This window comes from Neopelma chrysocephalum, unplaced genomic scaffold (genome assembly GCF_003984885.1).
Source record: "Neopelma chrysocephalum unplaced genomic scaffold, ASM398488v2 Primary Assembly neopelma1_44, whole genome shotgun sequence".
Taxonomy (NCBI): domain Eukaryota; kingdom Metazoa; phylum Chordata; class Aves; order Passeriformes; family Pipridae; genus Neopelma; species Neopelma chrysocephalum.
The window spans coordinates 24581122-24601952 of record NW_020897703.1 but is presented as its reverse complement, the minus strand read 5'-3'; the positions used below and the strand labels follow the sequence as shown (position 1 = coordinate 24601952).

Genomic DNA, 20831 nt, shown 5'->3' with positions numbered 1-20831 from the left:
TTTTGTTTTGTTTGGGTTGTTTTGTTTTGTTTGGGTTGTTTTGTTTTTACTGAGGCACATCCTGTCCCCTGCTATGGCCATCCTTGCATTCTGTAAATAGATACACCTAAACTTGCAGGGCTTGTCTGTCTGAGCCTTTTCTTAACTAGTGAGTGCTGGACCAATCTTGCTTCAAATCTAGCTATGTGTCTGTGCTTTGTTCTTGAAAGACTTGGATTCAAGCCTACTACATATCTTCCTGGACCAGAAAGCTGTTGGAAGTGAACATGCTGTCTCTGGGTGATGACTTTACTGATGAGTTGCAGGAGTTCCTCGTCATATGATGAGCTAAATAATGAAGTCAAGTTGTGCACTTTAAGAGTTACTGCAAAGAGAATTAAAGTGAAATTGAGCAGAGCTCATCAAAGCCAACTGAAACAACATCTGTGGTGAAAACCTGGACCTCATCACTTCATTGTGAGACATGCAAGGGAAATGATGTCAAGTGAAACAGTTGCTTGTCCCAGAGAGGAACTGGACTTCACCATTCAGAACACTTCTTACAGTCCTGTATCTGACTAATCCAATCTTGAGTGATTTCTTATCAAATGAAATTTCGGTGGCTCTCAGGATCTTTTGCAGTCATTGGCTTCTGTTGAGAAGCTGTGGTATTGTCCTTAGTGCCAGGCTTTGGAAGGATTTTCCTTATTATCTAGGTATAATTTTCTGCTTTGCAGATGGAATGGTGAGTTTGTATAGCTACTCCAGCCAGACTTCACTATTCTGATATTTATGTTTCAATAATTTCAACAGTGTAATAATTCATGGTTTTGTAACTGTACAATACATTCCTTGACTTGAATTATTTGTAGGGTCTCTAGTAGAATGTTTTTCAAATGGTATGTCAAATACATAGTTCTTACTACTTTCATCACTAGGTTTCAAAACACTTTACAAGGAAGTATCAGAAGGAAAGGAGTTTGGAGGGACTTCTCCAAGGCCTGAAAAAAGGTAAGGAAGGCAAATCTTCTGTTTCCACGTCTGAATGCAAAGTTGTCTTGTTCTTACTAAAATAAGTTTAGGAGGTTACTCAATAAAACTTGTGATTGAATACACTTGCATTACCAATAATGTAGGCTTAGTCTGGATTTAACTTAAAGTATTGGGGAGAAAACAACAAAAATGACACTTAGAAATGCAAATGTAGCTATGAGAATATTTAGGTATTATTAAATATTTAAGTTCTTACCTTTAAAGTGTATGCTTCACATGCAGAATTTCTGGAGCTCATTGGAGAATTTTTTGGGGGTGAATTTTCTAGCCTAATTCACTGTGAGTCTCTAATGTAATATTTTTTCCCCTATATTTGCAAATTAATATTAATTCTATTGGTTCAGCCAGATTAATTAGCTCAAAAATATGTAATAGAGGCAAGACAAAATAATAATTTCTTCCAAAATAAGACTCAACCTCTGATAACTGTACATTAACTCTGACTTCTTATCCACGTGTTCCATTCCATCTGCAGATCATGAAGGTTTTTAGGTGCGTATAAACTGGACATGAAGCTATTACTAACTACTTTTGAAAGTTTGTAGCATAAAAAATAAAGCAATAAGGATAAAAATAACCCTTTAAACTTAGTACATGAATTCCCTGTACCTTGCCCCTTCCAGATGAAGTTATTCACTCTCTTCCATCTTCAAATGAGAGAGTTTAAACTTGCTTTATAGGAATACTGCTCTGCAAAGTTTCCAGACTTATAAGAGACAGAAATACTTCTAGAAACTAAAAAAAATAATCTTACTAGAAAAATAAAAAGTTTTGAATTGTTTGACAAATATTGAATCTCAACTTGTGAAAACAAAACCCGAGTTTCGGTTCAGTGTCAGAATTTGATGCTGTTATTTTGAACAGCTCTGGTTAACTTAAATTCAGAACAAGGGCTGAGTGTTCCCTTTTGTGTTATGGAGTTACGTAGTACAACAATTAACGTGGAGTCATGTTATGCCAGCCTTCTGTGCAAACATAGAGTAAAGCCTTGTCACTGCACCTAAAGAGTTTTGTCCAAGATGACAAACAGCTGCTTGCTTCTAGTGCAGTGATTTTTATATTTATTTATTTATTTATTATTTAGTTATTTATTTTAATGAGGAGCTGTACTAAGCCAACAAAACTGAATATTTGTGATTTGTTTGTTTTTCTAATCTAGGGGGATTTGCTTTCCTTCTACTTTTTCTCTGCTGCTTTTCAGAAGTGTCTTTCTTTTCAGTTGTGCTAGAATGTACTCAATAACTTGTTAAAACAGATCTCTCAGGAAACCATGTGGTTTCTTTTCTTTTGAGAAAGGAAGATAGGAGACCAAAACCACATGTAACACCTTCTTTGCCCCCCTCCCCCATTTGTTATCTTTCTTCATGCTTTAGAAGAAAGACACTGTCAAATTTAGATTTCTGCAGCTTCAGTTTTCCACCCCTGGGTTTTGGTATGTCTCTGAGATAACTCTCCCTCTGAAAGTACTGTTATGTGTGATAAGAAACCTTGTAACCATCTTAAACTGAACTTTGTGTGGTTTTTGGCTATAATACGTGTGTATGTATATATTTATATTTTTTTAATCTATTTTTCCCCAGTCTCCAAATCATTGTCATGCCCCATTTAATTCTCTCCAGACTTTTTCAATGCCTTTTTAAGGGTTTATGTGGGTAACTCTGCTGTCAAGGCAGAAGCCTGTGACTTTTCGTGGCTCATGTGAGGGAACTTGCATTTGCTTCAGTGAGGTGGAATACATTTTCCATTATGGATTTGTGCATCCAACTGAGAGGCCTTGCTTGGGCTTCGAGGTTCTCAGAAATGGTAAATTTAAACCAAACACTGGGGGGAAAAATGCTAATGCTGTATGTTCTTTAAAGAAAAAAAGGGAAAAACCAAAGAAGAGGAAGATCTAACCAGGCCCTGGGGATGGATCTTGACTGTGCCTTATTACCACAGCTTTATCCTTTCCAGTTCTTAAAGATGCTGTCAGTATTGAACTCTAATGACCTGATTAATGCATTGGAAGGGTGCCTATAGATTGTGGTATTGATATTGTTTCCATATGGCTTCCTGGCAGGCAGATTGGCAACAAGATGTCATCTTTGTGGTGATGAGGAGGAAGAGGGTGGATTTTTTACTTTTATTTTTATGGAGCTTGTCTCAGCAAATAAATACCAGTCATTGGGTCAGTCGGTCTGAAAAACAGTAGCTTTGTGGTAAGCTGAATTCTGTAGATTTATTGGAGTCTATAGAGTAATACAGGAAAAGGATATGATATCTATATTGCTTGCAGAGGCTTAAAAGCCCTGTAATACCTGTTCCTCCTTCAGTCAGCGGGGAGTTGTCTTTTGAAGCTGCATGTATCCTGTGCACATGAAATCTATGGGATAATCCCAGACGTGTTTCTTGGGGCAAATACTGGATTTCACAGGACTTACTTCTGAGAATTGTGTTCAATCAATGCAGCAGGCAGCAGCTGTTAAAAATGCTTCACCGCTGCTTAGAATTTTCTTCCTGTATTTTGTGCTTCAACCAGGCAGCACTGACCAGGCTCCATACAGATGTAAAAAAGTTAAACTGAATTACTGACAGTATCCAGTGGGTCAAACTGAATGACTGACTGTCCCTTTTTGACAGCAGTGTAGTGTCCTACCCACTTTTCTGTGCCAACATGAAATAACTTTTTTTTTTAGTGACAGCGTTTTGTTTGCATGATGGCCACATGTACAGCTGGTTCCATTTAACCCATGAGACTGAAATGGTTTGTGAAGTAGCTTCATATTTTTATTGTTAAAGCAAAGATTAACCTCCAATCTCTTTTTCCTTACAAGGGGATTTCTTCCACGTATCAATACATGAAGTGCAGACTTGTTGGGCGGAAGAATCAGCTGGGAGACTGGTAGTGTCACAGTGCGGTTCCTCCTTTGGATCTGAGTCCTTTCAGTCCTAGGAAAAATGTTTCATTTCTCTAAAGGGAAAAGAGACAGATTCAGTGGGAAGTCCCTGTCCTAATTAACTGAAAATTTACTTTCTTTCTTGGTGGGATTTGCAAGCTGTGCTGTCTCACCATCACTGACTCATTTTAAAACTAATTCAAACTGTGTCTAGAAGAGCTGTTCTCTGTACAAACAGTTGTGTTCATTTGTTTTGTGCATCATAGCTTACAAGGAATGAGATAGAAAATTCCCTGGATTCTTTCATTCACCTTCATTACATTACTGCCTCACACCATATCCACATAAATGCTTGATTCTATGTACAGACATGCTGGGGCAATTTTCTTCCTTTCTTATCTGTTGATCTCTTTTAATGTCAGAAGAGATCAAGGTGGAATGAGACGATGTGTTTTGCTGACCTCAGGACCCCACATGCCACCAGTGGCTTGTGAGAAAGTTCTTTATAGGAAGGTGGATGCTGTAGCTCTAAATTGTTATTGCACGTTTTAACATATAACCTTGGGAGACCATTGTGCTGTTGGACTTCCAGGGCTAGAAGGGTAGGAGATAATAAACTGCTATAGGAATAAAAGCCTTGGCCAAAGTTTCAAGCCTTAATAACAGTTTTTGTTGTGAGGAAGCTCTGAAATTGCAATGGTTCTGAGCCAGGTCATGCTATAAATCTGAGATGTTAGAGACAACTCGCTCGTAACGTTCTCTGAGATTTCTTACAGAAAATGTGGTTCTTGTTGCAATGTGCCTCCTCATTCCAAGAGGACTGGCAGCTGGTTCTACTACTGCTTGCATCAACAATGCTGTAAACCCTGTTTTCCCTCTTAATCATCAAATTAATGTTCTCCTAGACCATGAAATAGAGTCTTCTACTCAGACATGGGTTTAATGGTGGGTTCAAACCTACTACAGCCTCTAGGCTGGAAGGGTGCAGTGTAGCAGGAAGAGGCTCATGGTTTTGGCAAAGCTCCACTTCTCTGCTTCATTTAAATTCAGTTTGTGACCTGTGCTGCATCAGCTTCACTCCTGAGTCCTACTTGCTTCTTTCTTCAGGCAGGTCAGCAAAAATCCCACAGGAATTTGAAATGATGGATACAAGACACAACGTGAGAAAGACAACTCCTTCTGCCATATTTCTAAACCAGCTAAATCCCTAATGCATGATTTGTGTCTTGTGTATATCTGGCCAAATGTCTCCATGCAGTAATTAATGGCAACTGTCTGGTGATCAGTCTGTAGCGGAAGGATCACTAAAGCTTTCCGTGAGAAAGCTTTCAAGGAAAACCAGTGTTCCAAATTCATTTCACCACTTCAGTTGTCTTTTGAGGACACACAGCAGCCTGAGGAACACAGAAGCAACCAAAGTCTTGCTCTAGTTTGGATTACAAAATCAAAGTAATATGGACAGAAAATACATATCAGTGTAATTGGCGAGTGTCTTCCATAGGAGAAGAAATTACTCCAAAATGGGTTCATTGCTATAGATGCTTGAGAGGGGCAGGGAGTGTCTTGGCTTAGTCCAGCTAAACCAAGGAAATCTGAAGTAGAGATTTATGTTCCCAACTTAATTCTTAAAACTGTGGGCAGGGAGGGAGGAAGGAAAGTGTATCCAGTGGTATGAGGCTAAAGGCAAATTGCCCAGATCTGCCCTCAGAAATGTAAGCACAACTTTCAGTAATTTCAGAGAGAACTTCATGACATAATGAAAGGACACTGTGGGACACAGAAGTATCCAACTCTGGCACTGTCCTTGCAGGAAATGAGACCCAGTGGTCCAGGGAAGCCTGTCCAGCCCTATTTGCAATACCTGTGCCCTACAACCTCTTTCATACTCTGATAATTCAGTGAAATTAGGCTTCTTTAATTAGTGGGAAGCTGCTCCTCTGCCATATTAGAAGCATTCTTCTAGTTTCTAAACTAAATATATTCACTGTTCCTTTTCCACCCATGACTTTTATGTCTCTGGTTATCCTAGCCTTTTGTTACTCCAAATTGTATTATTTAAGTATTTTTCTGTTTGGTTTGGGTGGTTTGGTATCAGTTAACAGGATGCTATCAAGAGTGGGGGTGAAACCCAAAAGAGGGATGTTTAAGATAAGAAACAAAATGAACCCGGAGCGCCTGTACACATGGAAGTTAACCCAACTAGGTTGCAAAGCTGCAGCTTTTGGTGTGGAACTGTTGCTCTCAAAAGCACAGGTGACCTCTTGCTGTGCTCCTTTGCCCTCTGTGCCAGAAGAGGTTGGAGCACTGATGCCCTTATGCACAGGGTCCCTGGGAATGCCCTGATCTCACCCATTGAAAGGTGAGCTATGGCAAGAAATTAAGTTAGCACAGTGCTTCCTAGTTCCTCATTTTATATCCCAACTTTTAAATCCCTGAAAATCAGCAGTGTGTTTAGTCCTCTCCTTGGCTGCATCCTAAACTTGTTCCTCAGTAAACCAAAATTAGCTGTGCAACATATTACTTAAAATCCATTACTGCAATGTGTCATGTTTTACACCTCACAAAAGCTGTTAGGTGGTATATTATAGAGAGAGAAAGAAAATACAAGTCTGCAGTATCAACACATGAAAGAAACTGGTTTGCTATGAGGTTTTTAAGAATTGTTCTTATTTCCATTTGAAATAGTAACTGAGCCCTAGCAAGTATTTCTTGTGAATTGTGCTGTCCTGCCTCCATCAGACATTTTGGTCCATGAAAGCCTAGAAATAATGCAGTTAAATCTATAAAGGGGAATGTTTGAGTTGTGTGCTTTCTTCCAGTTTCACCTGTTTTTAAAGCACCTTTGTACATACAGTTGCTTTGTCGCAGTGGAAGTCAATAAGGAGGTTTTTATTAATTCTCTATTGTGAAACTCATTTGCATAGCTAATGACAGTTGCCTTTGTATTTAAACTAGTCCACCTGGGAACTCTGAGAGCTACAACCTCTCTCAGGCTACTGTGTTGCTGTATCTTCTGCTTCCTCAGCCAACCCAGAATGCCTAGGGTAGTAAGAGAATAAAATTTTTTTATAACTCCCATTCTTCTCTTCACCAAACTCTCTTGCAAGCTGATAAGACTCCATCTCCTCCCTGCACTAGAAAGTACCAGAAACTCTCCTTAAAGGTGTTTCTTGTAGCCTCACTTTGAATTACAGTTATGGGCAGCATTAAAAACTTGAAGCTTAAATAACACTTGTCTCCTGTCTGCTTAGGTGGAGGATTATAGCATGAATTTATTACCACTGCAGAGGCCCTTGCAGTATTAAATTTGCTTAGTTTGCAGAAGAATTGCTCTGGTTTTTGCCTGTGCACCAGATTTGGGTGCAGTGAGGGCAAACCCAGATTTGCCCTCTTTCATTTGCATAATGTAACCTTGAAGCTTCCCAGCTCCCCTCCTGTTCTCTGTTCCCCAAAAGTATTCTAATATTTGGAATTTGTAAACATGGGATTTGGGATTCCATATGCATCTGGAATTGATAAACTGTTGGTATTACAAAGATGTAACCCTTTATACCTCTAACCTAGGAATGCTCTACAGAGAACTTACAGGCACATCTGATGTAGATGCAGGCAGAGTCTGAACAGCTAAAAACAAAATGAAAAAGTTGCTGTTGAATGAGTGGAATTTTCATTGAAAACTATGTCACTTGGAGGGCAGGCGGGGAAGAATAAAAACTACAGAATCTTTTAGGCAATAAATACAGCCATAATATTTTTGAGCTAAGAACTGAAGAGGTGTGAGTCAAATAAAACTTGTCACATGGCATTAGTGGGGGAGAGAACCTTTTGGAAGAGACACGGTAGTGAAGGGAAAAAAAACCCACCAAGCAAAAACCTCACCCCTAACAGAATCTTGGATTAGTTGAGGTTCAGTGAATGGCTTTGTTGAAAACACAAGAAAAGAATTTAAACAGAGAAGGCCTGATAAGGTGCAGGGCATCTCAGATCTGTTTCCATAGTGATATTGTTCAAACAGAGGCTTAAAGGAACATGAATACCATTGCAGATGAGCTCTATAGAAGGCATCCGTCTTCCAGTGGGGATACTGCTGTTGGTTGTCTGATGTTTTTTCCCCACTAGTTGGATTTGGGGAAAAGCGATGAGGGAAAAACAAGGGCTTAAAAAAACTATTGACTTGGCAGACTACTGCTCCCTTCCATCTCCTACTTTCTACATTTTGCATGCCCTCTCCACTCATTTTTACTTGGACTGTTGTAATTGTTAAAAATTGCATTGAAATGTTTTTAGAAAAAAAATAGACACCTCCACCCCCTAACTGCCTATACTGAAGCAAAACACAACTTTACACCAGTGTGGGATTCAGATATGCATGTTTCTTCATGTCTCTGTTTATTCTCCTTTGATAAATAGTGCAACTGAACCATTTACTCAAGAGAGCTCATTGTGAGAGCAGCACAGTACATTTCGTATTATATGTTGCCCACTGTCCTAATCATCCTGTAGCTACTGAGAAATTCACCGAACATCACCTTCTTTTCATAATTGATGCTTCTCCTTTTGAAAAGCATGGTCAAGCTCTGGTTAGAAAAGAGCTGTTTCATGTTACAAATATTGTGGTGTTGGAATTCTTCCTTCCATTTTTCTTTTCAAAATTGCCATTCTGCAGTTTTTTCTTAGTTAAGTATACTCTGAAAATAAGCACAAAACCCTAAAGTTACAGCTGTATAGAACATATTTTAAGATTAAAAGCATACTAGTCCCTTCTCTGTGTAAATTATGATACATTTTCTTAAAAAACCCCACAATCTTTGTTTAAATAAAACTGCAGCAGTTTTTTGACTTGAACTTTTTAATATGGGCTGAATAAGCCACCTAATAAGAACAGAACTTTATGTAGAAAGACAGTAAAAAAAGTCATTGTGGTTCTTTAGCAGCTTGACTTCTGTGCATAGGAGGCTGGGACAGTATGGAAATGCTGATTTTTATGAGAATGGCCAGGTTTAGACGTCTCTCACTCAGAAATGAAGGGCTTCATACTTTGGATGGATCAACTCATGCTTATCACGACCATGACTGTTCTTCTCAAAGTGTTTGAGACCATATGGATTCATCGGATTTGCACCCAGTCTGGATCTGGTCACTAACCTGTTTTCATCTAAGAACACAAGTAGTTTGAGTTGGAAACGTTATGTACTCTTGACCTTTAGAGTCAGAGAGAATTACCTAGGGAGGAGTTTTGGTTTCAGTGAGGTAAATGCATTATTTTTTTCCCCCCAAATCAGTTAGCTGACCCAAAATTTTATCTTTAAAGTAACTTGAATACATATCGCAAAATATTAATTTTCTGTGTTAGTTCAATAGCTGCTTTATGAAGACACATCCCAAAGGTACTCAGAAGCAGAGGGAAGAAAACCAAATAATAGTGAAAGTGCAGTATCTTGGCATAGTATTCTAGTTTAAGCATACTATTCTAGTTAGACTGTGTGTTTGTTTTGGTTAAGGAAACAGGCTAGTACAAATGTCTTGTAATAGCATAGATTTGAGTATATAACTTAGATTGTGATAATGACAGTAGACTTGGAAGAGAATCCTTTTTAAAATTGATATTTTTGCAGGAAATAATTATATTTTGTAATTAAATCCATTTTTACGTGTTCCATGGGGTGTTTTTTCTCTCAATCATAGCCCTTCTGAGTGCCAACAGAGCAGATAACACTCATTAAATTCCTCCCCTTTTCCAGTCCTATCTTAGAATGGGGAAAAAAGCTTATATTGAAATTTCTTATTTTATTTCTTGGGAGGAACAGAGAGCCTGGAATCACAGCCAATATGGCAAAAGTTATTTCTCTTTAAATAGTGTGGAAGAAAAATGTCCCTTTTAACTGAACTCTACTTTTAATGAAATATGCTGGTTTATACTGTATGCTATTTTATTTCATTTAAAATTCCCCAAATTAGTGGGAAAATGAAAATTTTGCTCTTCAGTCTCACTCTTTACTTTCCAAGAGATTTCATTGCTAAGTGTATCCTACTCTAGTGAGAGATTTACAAAGCTTTCATATTTAGTCTTGCTACTGAGCTGTCAATCAAATAACAGCCTACAATTACTTAAAGGGGAGCTACAAAGATGGACCAGCCAAGCTTTTTCTCAGTAGTGGCAGATGGAAAAATGAGGGGCAGCTTGAGTGGTTGCTATTGAAGCTTGGCAGGATAGTGGAGCAGTGGAATTGGTTACGCAGAAACTTTGTGGCACGTCTGTTTGTGGAGGTATTCAAGACATGTTTAGACAAAACCCCAACTAATTTCTTTGGGTGTTGATGACAGTTCTGCTTCAAGTGGGATTTTGTGTTAGGGATGTGTAGAGTTCCTTTCCAGCTAACATTTCCTGGGACTCAGCCATTGTATTATCTGTTTATTGGTTTTCCTTCTTTCATCCTCATTCCTGGGTAAGGCAAAGATCTCCTTCAGCATCTCATAAAACTGGTGAACTCTCAATCTGTCTGGGGTCCTGGTTCATAGAATCATAGGGTGGTTTGTGTTGGAAGGGACCTCAAAGCTCATCTCATTCCAACCCCCTGCCATGGCCAGGAGCACCTTCCACCAGACTGGGTTGCTCAAAATCCCAGTTCATAGTTTATAAACATGGACCCCTCATCCAGTTTAAAGTTTCTGAAGCTGTTTTTGTCATCCCAATTCTACACTTTCCTGGATCTCAGCAAACAATGGTACATTTTGACCATATTTTCCTGATGTGACAAACAATTTCTATCTATTGATCTTTCATGGAAATTATATTTTCTTACATCTCTTATTCTCCTCAACAAGGAATTGAAGGAATATTGTGACTTTAACCTAGAATATATTTCTAAGACACCATGAAGTCGCATCTTGGAACAGAGGAAGATATTCAAACTCCAAATTCTGGTCCTTTTGAATGTAAGATGATTTTATTTTCAGTCCTGATCCAGATCCCCTGGTGCTTGGGTGAATGCTGGAGTTAGTAAAAAGGGAAGGGTAAGAATACAAGAAAAGAGTGGGGACAGGAAGGAGGAGGTGAATGTTGTCATTGATAACAGCCGATACTTAAGGTGTGTATCCAAGATCCCTCAGGACTGGAGATTAGAAACCTGTTCATGTTGTTGTACAAGCACTAACTACAGACACAGCTCCTGGGATAAGGAGTTTCCACTTAGAAACACAAAGATCCCATCCTTTTACAAGCAAAGAGGTGAGGAACTCTGTCTGGGAAAGATTGAATACCTTGACAATGGTCATTGTAGTTACCCCTTCTCACAGAAACTGATGGTGGCACAGCTCGTGTACTCTGAGTCCAGAGCATTACTGCCAAGTCATGCTTTTCTTTCCCTAATGATTTCCAACAGTCTAGTCAACAAAACAGAAAGCTGGTTACCAGGGAGCCGGCAGAGACCTTCCCTGGGCTATGGACGGAGCGCGTGTGTGTGTTTGGTGCGTAGGATAAAACTCCAGTTCTGCCTCCCAAGAGCCTTCAGAAGTAGTTTTCTCTCACTTGCTATCCAGGGGAGCAGCATTCCACCTGTGGATTTGGTATCCTAGAAGTGTCCTGAGCCAGTTTCTGTTTTGGAACCTGCTGTTGCATGTCTGGAACCCGGAAGGTCTCAGTAGGTGAGAAGAAAGCAACCTTTTCCAAACACCCTTTGAGGTACATTTGGTTTTAAAGAGTGCATTAATATTGGTTCATCTTTGAGTTAATATTGAAGAACTAGTGAATTAGAAACATTCTTCTACTTTGAAAGTAATCTATATTAGTTTTGCTTGTTCTGGTTGTTCAAAATCAGAAAATGACTTAAAGATTTGTTGTAAGAGAGAAAAATCATTAAAGGCATTGAATAATCTTGCAAAGAAAGAGTCCCACTGTGAAACCTGACACCAGTGAGGGTTTTTTTTTCTTTTGTGTGGGAGTTACATTTGCATTCTCCCTCCCATCCCTAGTCTCCCCTCTACTTCTAAGTGATGTGGAAAATGTTGGTGCCAAAAAAAGCTAGATGAAATATTGATAAATGTGGGAATCACTTACTTAGAGCAGAGGCAAATTAGAAGGCAGCTGGTTTTCATCTTTTCTGTTAACTTGGGAGGTGTGTGTGTTTGTGTGAAGAATTGAGGCTACTGGTTTATATCCCTATATCATACTCTTGGAGAAGGGGAAAAAGCAAGAGTGCTGAGAGTGAGAATCAATCACACAGCTTTTCTTCAGGCTTCTATTCGTTATAGATCAAGTTTTAAGAAATGGAGAGAATGTTTTCTTGCAGCTTTTTGTCTCTCTCTGTGTCAAATATCTTTAAGTGCTAGGGATGATATGAGACTAGTTCATGGTGTGCTTTATTCCCAAGACAACTTTCTACTTGAAAAACTTTATTGAAGTGGAATGAATGTTCTGCTACATTTACAGCATTGGGGAGATGTTGTTGTGTTGAGCATTGTGTCAGGGCTAATTCTAGATTAGCTGTGAGAAAGTATTGCAGTAACAAATACAACTGAGGTTTTGAGAATCTGCATGTAATATGTTAATGGAGAATGTAATTTTAATTCTTAGGTAGAGCAGGATGGTTTTGGCATTATTAGATAGTGGATAGTTCTTTCAAATTGTCAGTTCCAGGAGTGGCCAAATAACAAAGTTAGAAATTATAATACAGAATAAACCAGAAAGTGTTATTCTGGTAGTTCCATAACATGTATCTGCAGCTCTGTCTATAACTCAGAAAGGTTTGATACACCTGAGGATTCAGAGATATGCAGAAAAACCGTGGGTGTGGAATAACATCCACAAGACCAGAGAGTAGATGAGGACTTTTCAGTTTGGAAAAAAAATCTTGGTTGGAGGCTGAGGGTGTCATAAAACTAAAAATGATGGGGAGAAGGTAAACAAGGAGTAATTAGACATAGCTTCATTTGAATAAAGAAAGAACTCAATAAAACTTAGACAACTAGCAATTTAAAACAATTTGGTTTTTTTTTTTCATATAAGGCACGTGCAGTTGATTGTGGAACTCACTGCAATAAAATGTCAAGAAGGCCAAACTGGGTTCAGAAAGAGGTTAAATTCATAGAGGTTAAACTCAGGGACTATGAAACACAATGGTCTGACTTCTTAAATCCATAAACTGCTGATTGCCAGGAGGGTGTATTTGGGAAAGAATTGCTGTAAGCTTACTCTGGCTTTGTGTTCTTTCCCAAGGCAAGTGCTACTGATGGTCACTGGAGATAGGATATACATAAGAATGAGACATTGGGGCAGTTTTGTGGCTTGCTTTCCAACATCTCTAGCTGTCTGACTTCATTTACAGACACGATATTTTGGTAATGTTCCACTTAATGATCAAACTACATCCTACAATTTATTCTCCACTCCTTTTTTCATATATCAAGGCTCACAGTAGCCTTGTCTGCCAGAACTTCATCCAGGAATTTCTCACAGTTCAGTGTGGCTCCATTGATTTAATCAGAATGATTGCTTTGAGAGGTGCTGATCTCAGTTCTGTTTTGTCACTTTAGTAGCATCTATGTGCTCACTTCAGTTTCACTCCCTGTTGCTTTAATCATCTTGAAAGCCTTTTCCACTTCTGTTTGTTGAAGTTATTTACTGTTATTATCCAGGTAATTTAGCTGTGGCTTCCCTAATTGGGACCCATGCTTCTTTCCAGCCTCTAACCTTTCTGACTGTCCACTTTGGGTTTTAAATATTGAAATAATGGTTGGGGGGAATTTCCTGCTTTTGTCGTGGAAAGAATGGAAGTGTGGTGCCCTGGTTCATGTTTGTGAATGTGAAGGAAGCAGTACTGTAAGCTGTTAGTTCTGTAAAGCTCCTTTGACAAGTGACAGACAATTGTATTTCACATGGGCAGAGTGCACGTGAGATTTTGTCACTCTGGATTTTGCTTGTTTAATCCTGTAACTGCCATGAGTGAATTCCAGGTCAATGCCAGTGTCACATTAGTGGTGTGTGAGCCAGTGTAGTGAAGCTGCAGGGTGGTGCTGTTTTGTTGACCTCTTTGGTGCTGTGCTCAGAAAGTGTGTATTTTTGCTGCTGTCCCAGAGACTGGGAGTGGGAACTTGGAAGTTTCCCACTGCAATCAATAGGAAACCAGCAAGTACTCAGGAATGAGAATTGCTTTGCTTTCTGGTGTCTGGCCCACTGCCTATTTTTGTGGTTTGTGTCATAGTCCAGCATTCACACTCCTCTGGGAGTGAAGAGGTGGCTGCATTTATCCCTGGCCACGCACACTGAAATACAGCTCATATACAGTGTAAACATACACAACTCCAAGAAAGTCATCTTCAGGGAGCAGAAGAAATTTTTTTGCCTTCCTAAGAAGACTGTCCTGAGGAAAATTAAACAACTGTGAAGAGACACAGGACTTTTCAACTAGTAAGACAGGCTTTTCCTTCAAAAGGACTAGGTAAAGTTTGAGGACTAGACAGATACCACACTTATACTCTATTTCTATTACTAGAAGTTCTCAAACTAACATTTTAACTTTTGTAGTTGTGGAGAAACCTTGTTGAAAGAGCGCAGAAACTCCTGCAGCCACCTGAGTTGGCAGGCAGCCTGAAACAAGAAGCCTTGAGGTGTTGAATTCCTCTCATTCATTCAATGGATGGCTAATTCAAATGGCATTGATACAACTCTAAAGGTGAACGTTAACTGTTTCATTGTGCATCAAAGTAGCTAGAAAAATACGGAGAGTATGTAATGAAGGTGAGTAGTATTGTATTGGGCACTCTTTAACAGCACAGGGTAAGTTAAACATCGGCTTCTGAGTATCTGTGCAGCCCCAGTCTGCTCAACTAAACATTAACTAGAGATGACCTGCAGCAAACAAGAGAAAGTTTGAAGTGGATAAAAACAAAAGGAAAAATAGACCTTTGTAATAGACATTTCAACTGGACTTAGGCATGTATTTTCCTGCTGGCGTTCTCATGGTCACCAAATTCTTTTACACCTTTGACTTGCAAAAAGGTTTGCCTGCTTAGTGGATTTGGGATTTTTACCTATCTGTTCTGAAGGAGAAACCATTTCCTACCTGGTAAGTAGAAGTTTGAGATAGGGCTGTGCATGCTGTATTTTGTTACTGACAAAAGTAAAGAATTATTTCTATTTTTCATTTAGCACAAAATTTTTAATTTGAGTGGGAGAGCTGTTGCTATGTAATCTGGCTTGGGAGGAATTGACATTTCCATTAAAAATGGTTTTGTGCTCATCTGTGCTAGATAACATGGAAGAAATTTACTGTATGAATTTTTATTTTCAGTTGGTTAAAATAAACCATTAATAGAATTAATTAAATAATAAAATTAATTAAAATTAATAAAGATAGCAAAATAAATGAAGTGTATTAAAATAAACCATTCTGAGAGGCTGAGATACATCTAAAATCTCCTTTCTCTTTCTCTATATCAAACATGACTTAATTCCTCTAATTACATTTGTTACTGATATTTTTCAAATTGCTGTTATGTTAAAGGACTTCAGTGTCCTGTTTTGGGGAAGACACTGCTAGCCTTGAAGTGCTTCAGTCTGGAATGAGGTCAAGGGCTATGAAAGTAGAAGAGGAAGGTAGTAAAGCTTTACAAGACATTCATTGTAGATTATCAGTGAAGATTATCACCATTATCAATAAAGGAGAGCTCTTCACATGGAAGTCAGTTCTGCAGAAACAAGGAGCAGAGAGATGTTGGAAACTGTCAACAATAGGAGAATGTTAATTTGAATAAATCCTCCTAGGCTCTGTCCTCCCTCCCTTCCTTTACAGACACTTATTGAAAGCAGATTCTCCTTATCCAAATCTGTCTGGACATTAATGACATAGTAGATTTTTGCAAGAGACCTGAAAGGTCAAATAGCAGATCTAGTCCAGAATACATTTGCTGAACAATATGATCATAATTCTAGTCCCTTGGGCCTTGAACAGGCCTCCAGTTACCCCAGGAAGTTTGAATCACTCCTGTGTTTGTTATCCTGGGTGCCCATTGCCAAGCACTGGTCTTCGAAAACTAAACTGGAGGTTTTTCCATCCCAACTCAGTGGGTTTACCTTTTGTTTAGAAACTCAAACCCCATGAAACAGGCAGTGGAACTTTATTGTGTGTATGTAAAAGTATGTCAAGGCCACTTTAAAATCTGCCTAGTTTCACACACTGCCTTGAGTAATTCCTTTCCCCTGGTATATCACATGTACTTTCCTAAGAAAGGGCCAAATGCTGTGAAACTTGTTGGAAAGGTTTAAAATCTTTGACCTGTTCTATGTTCCACTTGTTTCTGTTTTTCTTAGACTTTCTACAATTGATAATTCCATTCAGTCTGTCCCATGTTCTTATAATCAATTCCTGCCTCGATCTTTTTCCATTTGGCTGTTCTTGCAGACTTCTGATCTTGTTGCCACATTTTCATGACTTGTGTTATGAATTTTTTAAAGGGTGGCGAGTATTTCCCAAACTTTCCATTTTCCAATGTCTGAATCTGAGAGCTGCCCAGCTCCTTAAGCTGATAAAGTGTCTACTACTGCCCTAATTGATCCTGCTGACCTTGCACAGCTAAATCTGTACATCCCACTTCAGAGATGGCTGCACTCCAGGACTTGTGTGTAATAAGTCACATATAAAGCTACAATACCTGGAAAGCAGTTTGGGACAAAAAGGGCACATGGATGTGTGAGATATTAATGTCAGTGTTCCAGGAGACCTCACTGTCCCCCAGTAAAACAGGTCCAGATATTGGCTTGGTTTCCTTGTGCCTGAATTCAGCCAAGATCATTCCTGTCCAACTTCTGAAGTGGCTTGAAAACACTGAAATGAATTGCTTTAAACACTAATAAGTAATTTCGATTACTGAGAAGGGTGTATTCACTTGCCAGCATGGTACTGGTGCCGAAAGTGGATTACATTAGCCTTTTGTTTGAAATCAATTGAGTTTACAACTCCACTTCAAAGCCTTTAGAGCTTTAAAATAGAGCCAGCAGAAACTGTTTAACAAGTCAATGCTGCCCTGTGATTTGCATTGTTGTAGCTTCAGTTGTGAGAGGGAAAGACTTCATTTTCCTGTACTTTCACTTCACCCAGGGAGTGTGGTGCAGAACAAAAAGCAGTCAATTCTGTTTTGCCTGACCACTGGTTTGCTGAGCTTTACCTAGGCACACTGGATTGCAATTCCTCCTGCAGAGTTTCAGCATGCCGTCACTTTAAAGCTTGATTTATTGTTAGATTACACTGTACTTTTGGATTGTTTCACTTTTCAAAACTTTAGTTATGATGAAGAATCTCTTCATGATGAAGAGTTTATGGAAGAGTGGAGCCTTTTAGACTTCACACATTAACTTCTTATTCCTTTTGTATGAAGGGCAGCACATTCTTTCAGTGACCCAGGGAAAGCAAGTGCAGTGGCTTGAAACAAGGATGATACCCTAACACTTAAAATCCATTTTATTTCCAGTCACTGCATGTGTTTTTGTGAAACTAACAAGGCAGGAAGCCTTAGTTTAAACATCAACTGCTTCTTCTGAAGCAAGGGAAGCATTTTCTATAAAATTAGGGTTTCTCTTTAACCCTCACACAATGAAGAAGCTTCTGTCAATATAAACAGACAGAACGGGAAGCAGAGAGGCAGATGGTGAATACCGTTGCTTCAACAAAAGTTTGTCTTTGCTTTTTTATTTGTAACTTAAGCAATGAGGAAGCTGCAGCAAGCAACAAGGTGCATTTTGCCCTAGTGAAAGGCTACATCAGTCTTGGCCCACTTTTTCCTTGGCCTGTGTTGTTCCAACTCAGGAGTAAAACTTCCATGTATTTCAATGGTCACTGACTTGGAAGAAGATTAATAGAAACATCAACTCCATGGAAATAAAAATTATAGCTGTTTCCTTTTTAGGGCTGAGGTAGTATAATTTGTAGTTTGAGGAGAAAATGTAGATCCTGAGCTACTCAGAGTCTGTCAAAAATGTGACAAATGATGAAGAGCAACACACTCTCAAATTGACTCTGACTCCTGGTGTATTGAGCATCAAGATTTTTCTGTGGCTCTGCCGCAGAAGGAACCCCAGATAGTTCTGGATTTCCCCGATGCTTTTTGTCTTGGGACAGGAGAAAGAGAAGTCACAGAATCATTATGCTCTTACTACTAAAAGACGTTTTAAATGCACTGAGACACTTCTTATGCATTAAGTCATAGCTGGCTTATATATGATTCAGGTAGAGTCTAAGGGTCTTCCACAGTCTTGAACACCTGTGGACTCCTGGATCATTATTCCTTTGGGGGTAAGTTAAGGCTGGTTTTGTACTTTTTTTCTTTGATTACAAATTACCTGCTTCACAGTAGCCTGAGTGAAATACTTCATCTGTAACAAAGGTACTGTTTTCTAAAATGGTTTTGCCAGAAAAGTTCTCACTCACTCTGCCCCATTAACATCCTGTCTTTTTCAGAGGAAGATGAGACCTTGGTTGTCCTGTTCTCACACGTGTTTTCTCTGACACCCAACGCAGGACCCTGCATTGCTGCACAAATAGAAGCAGAGATGAGTAGTCTGGCAGCATGGAACACTGGAGGTTTGGACAGCCCATGGCATTTGCTGCTCAGGGCTTTCTTGTTCATGTAGCAAATACACAAAGTACTAGTGATGGAACCAAACAGATCTCCATGTGTGTGAAAGTGGTAGTTCATGGATAAAGCAGCATGTCTCCCCCTATAATTGTTGTTCCTATAAAGCTTGCATACAGATTTGTTTCATCAAAATTTCACAGTACTAGCAAAGACAAGGAGGTCTAAAAATCAAGTGAGGAAAGCTGAAATTGCACTTTATACTCTTCTTGAGTGCAGGGGATTGATGATAAGACTGGAGGTTGTGAGCAAAGAATACTTACTTTTGCTTTTTCTGAAAGACTTCTGCAAGGGAAAGGGTTGGGGGAGAGATGTAATAAAACCAGGCCTTGTGCTTAGATCATGAAAAACATGCTAATATCACAACATGGCTTTGAATGAACAATAACTGATTACAGACAGTTTCTTCTGTTGGAGTACAATTTGCATCCTAACACAAGCTCTTCATTATAATCACTGGTTCCCTGTGCTGGTACAGAAGATGCATCAGTGCTTCATGCTGCCAAGCACTGTGGTTTTTCAGAAGGAAGAAAAAGGCTTAATGCTATTTGTTCAACCCAGCCAGAGATCTGCTGTTTATAATCTGAAATATCATAAAATGTGTTTTCAATTACCTTGTGCATATTTTTAAAGAATTAAATTTCCATCAAAGGACTTTGTGAGCTGTTTGATCTCACCGTGTCTAAAGAGCCCAATCTGACTGGAGATAGTTTTGTCTGAACACAATACAGCACAATTGTAGCAAATGTGCCCTTTGAGTGCATGTGACTTTAAAAGAAATCAGTTTATTAGTGAGAGAAGAGGATGGTGGGGGGCTAATTTCCAGTGTTAGCTGTGACATGAGTAGCTAAAGACTGGATGTGCAAAGGGACTATGGTTCTTTGTGCTATATGACTGACTTAAGCTTTTGTTTTCTTCTGTGTTGCTCTGGATATAGTATTCCATTTTGCCCAACATCTTTATGTGTGAGACAGAGCCCTACCCTACTGTGAGAACCTGGAAACAAAAAAATGTAGTATTTTTGTTTCACCGAAAAAAGACTGCTTGTGATGCCGTTGTGCTTGGCTCTGTACAAGCACACAGATGCTTTGCACCGAATAAACTACAGATAAAAAGAAGGAAAAGTAAAAAATTAAATGGCTTTATACAGAAATAGTGTCAGCTATTCCATATCCTGCTAGATGACTGTTCTGCCTGCTATATCAGTTTGTCTTTTCAGTGTCAAACTTTAAGGAGTGTAATGATAGAATTCAGATTTCTGCTTCTCTTGCATGGAAACTGCATTTCCTAAACTAGAAAAGCAAGGCAAAATATTGAGAGTCCACTGTTTTACTTTCTGTGCTGATACATCTTATGCAAACAAATACCTTGAAAAATTAGCTGAGGTCTCAAGAGTGATAATTAGTCCAGTGGATTAGCATGCTCATGTTGCTATTTTAGCTTTGAACTGTCCTGGATGTGTCTATAGAATACTGTACTGCCCTGATTAGGCTTATGTGAGATGTAAGAACACCTTTCCTGTTCTGGTAAAGCAGCTGCTATGTCCTTTTATGAATGCAGCTCTTTCAAAATAGTTCACCAACTGCAGTCAAGCCTGTATCATAGCTTTTGATGTCTTTTTTCATCATCTTTTATTTCTGGGGAATCCTGGCATGAAGCACAGGTTTTCTTACACATGGTGCTTCTTCCCATCACCTTAAATCACTGTCTTATTTTGGCTGAGCCAGGTAGCTGTTGATATTGCTCATCCTATGCATTAACTAGCAGTCCACTTTTAGAAAGTTATATCTGTCTGCACTTAACTAATTAATGAAAATACCAAAAACTTGGTTTAACTTCACCAAGTTAAAGTGAAATTGGGAACACTTCAGTACATATGTGTGCGTGGTGGTGCCATTTTACCCATCTTTTGCTGACATTGTTATTGTTACTTAGGAAATGCTTATGATATCACAAATAGATGTCAGGTAGGAAATAAACAGTAGTAGGAGAAGCTTTAAAAAGACAAAGAGCCTTTGTATGCAGATGTCATCCAAACTAAGGAGAAGGAAAGAGAAAGCCAGACACGCTGTACAGCAACAGCACGTTTGTATCTAAACAGAAAGGGGCCTGTTTTTCCAAAGTTTCCAGCTAGTGATAGTAGAGGAAGTAATGAGATACAGGACTGCTTTCCATCTTACTCTGCCAATTCTGCTCCAACAAAGATGCCAAATAAGTTTCCATTTATGAGTTTTTCAGTAGAAAACAGATTTAGCAAAATCCCTGTTCTTTTTTCCCCACTGAAATTGTCTCTGCCAC

At 38.9% G+C, this 20831-nt stretch overlaps 1 protein-coding gene across 4 annotated transcripts in view; it reads left to right on the top strand.

The window, feature by feature from the left end:
- MYLK (myosin light chain kinase) overlaps positions 1-20831 on the top strand; it is a 206665-nt gene that overhangs the window by 12137 nt on the left and 173697 nt on the right. For 2 of the 4 annotated variants that reach the window (XM_027679011.1, XM_027679010.1), the window contains exon 2: positions 918-990. The exons of the other annotated variants lie outside the window; for them this stretch is intronic. The gene's annotated coding sequence lies outside the window, so the exon portion shown is untranslated. The remainder of the gene's footprint in view (positions 1-917; positions 991-20831) is intronic. 4 annotated transcript variants of the gene reach the window in all.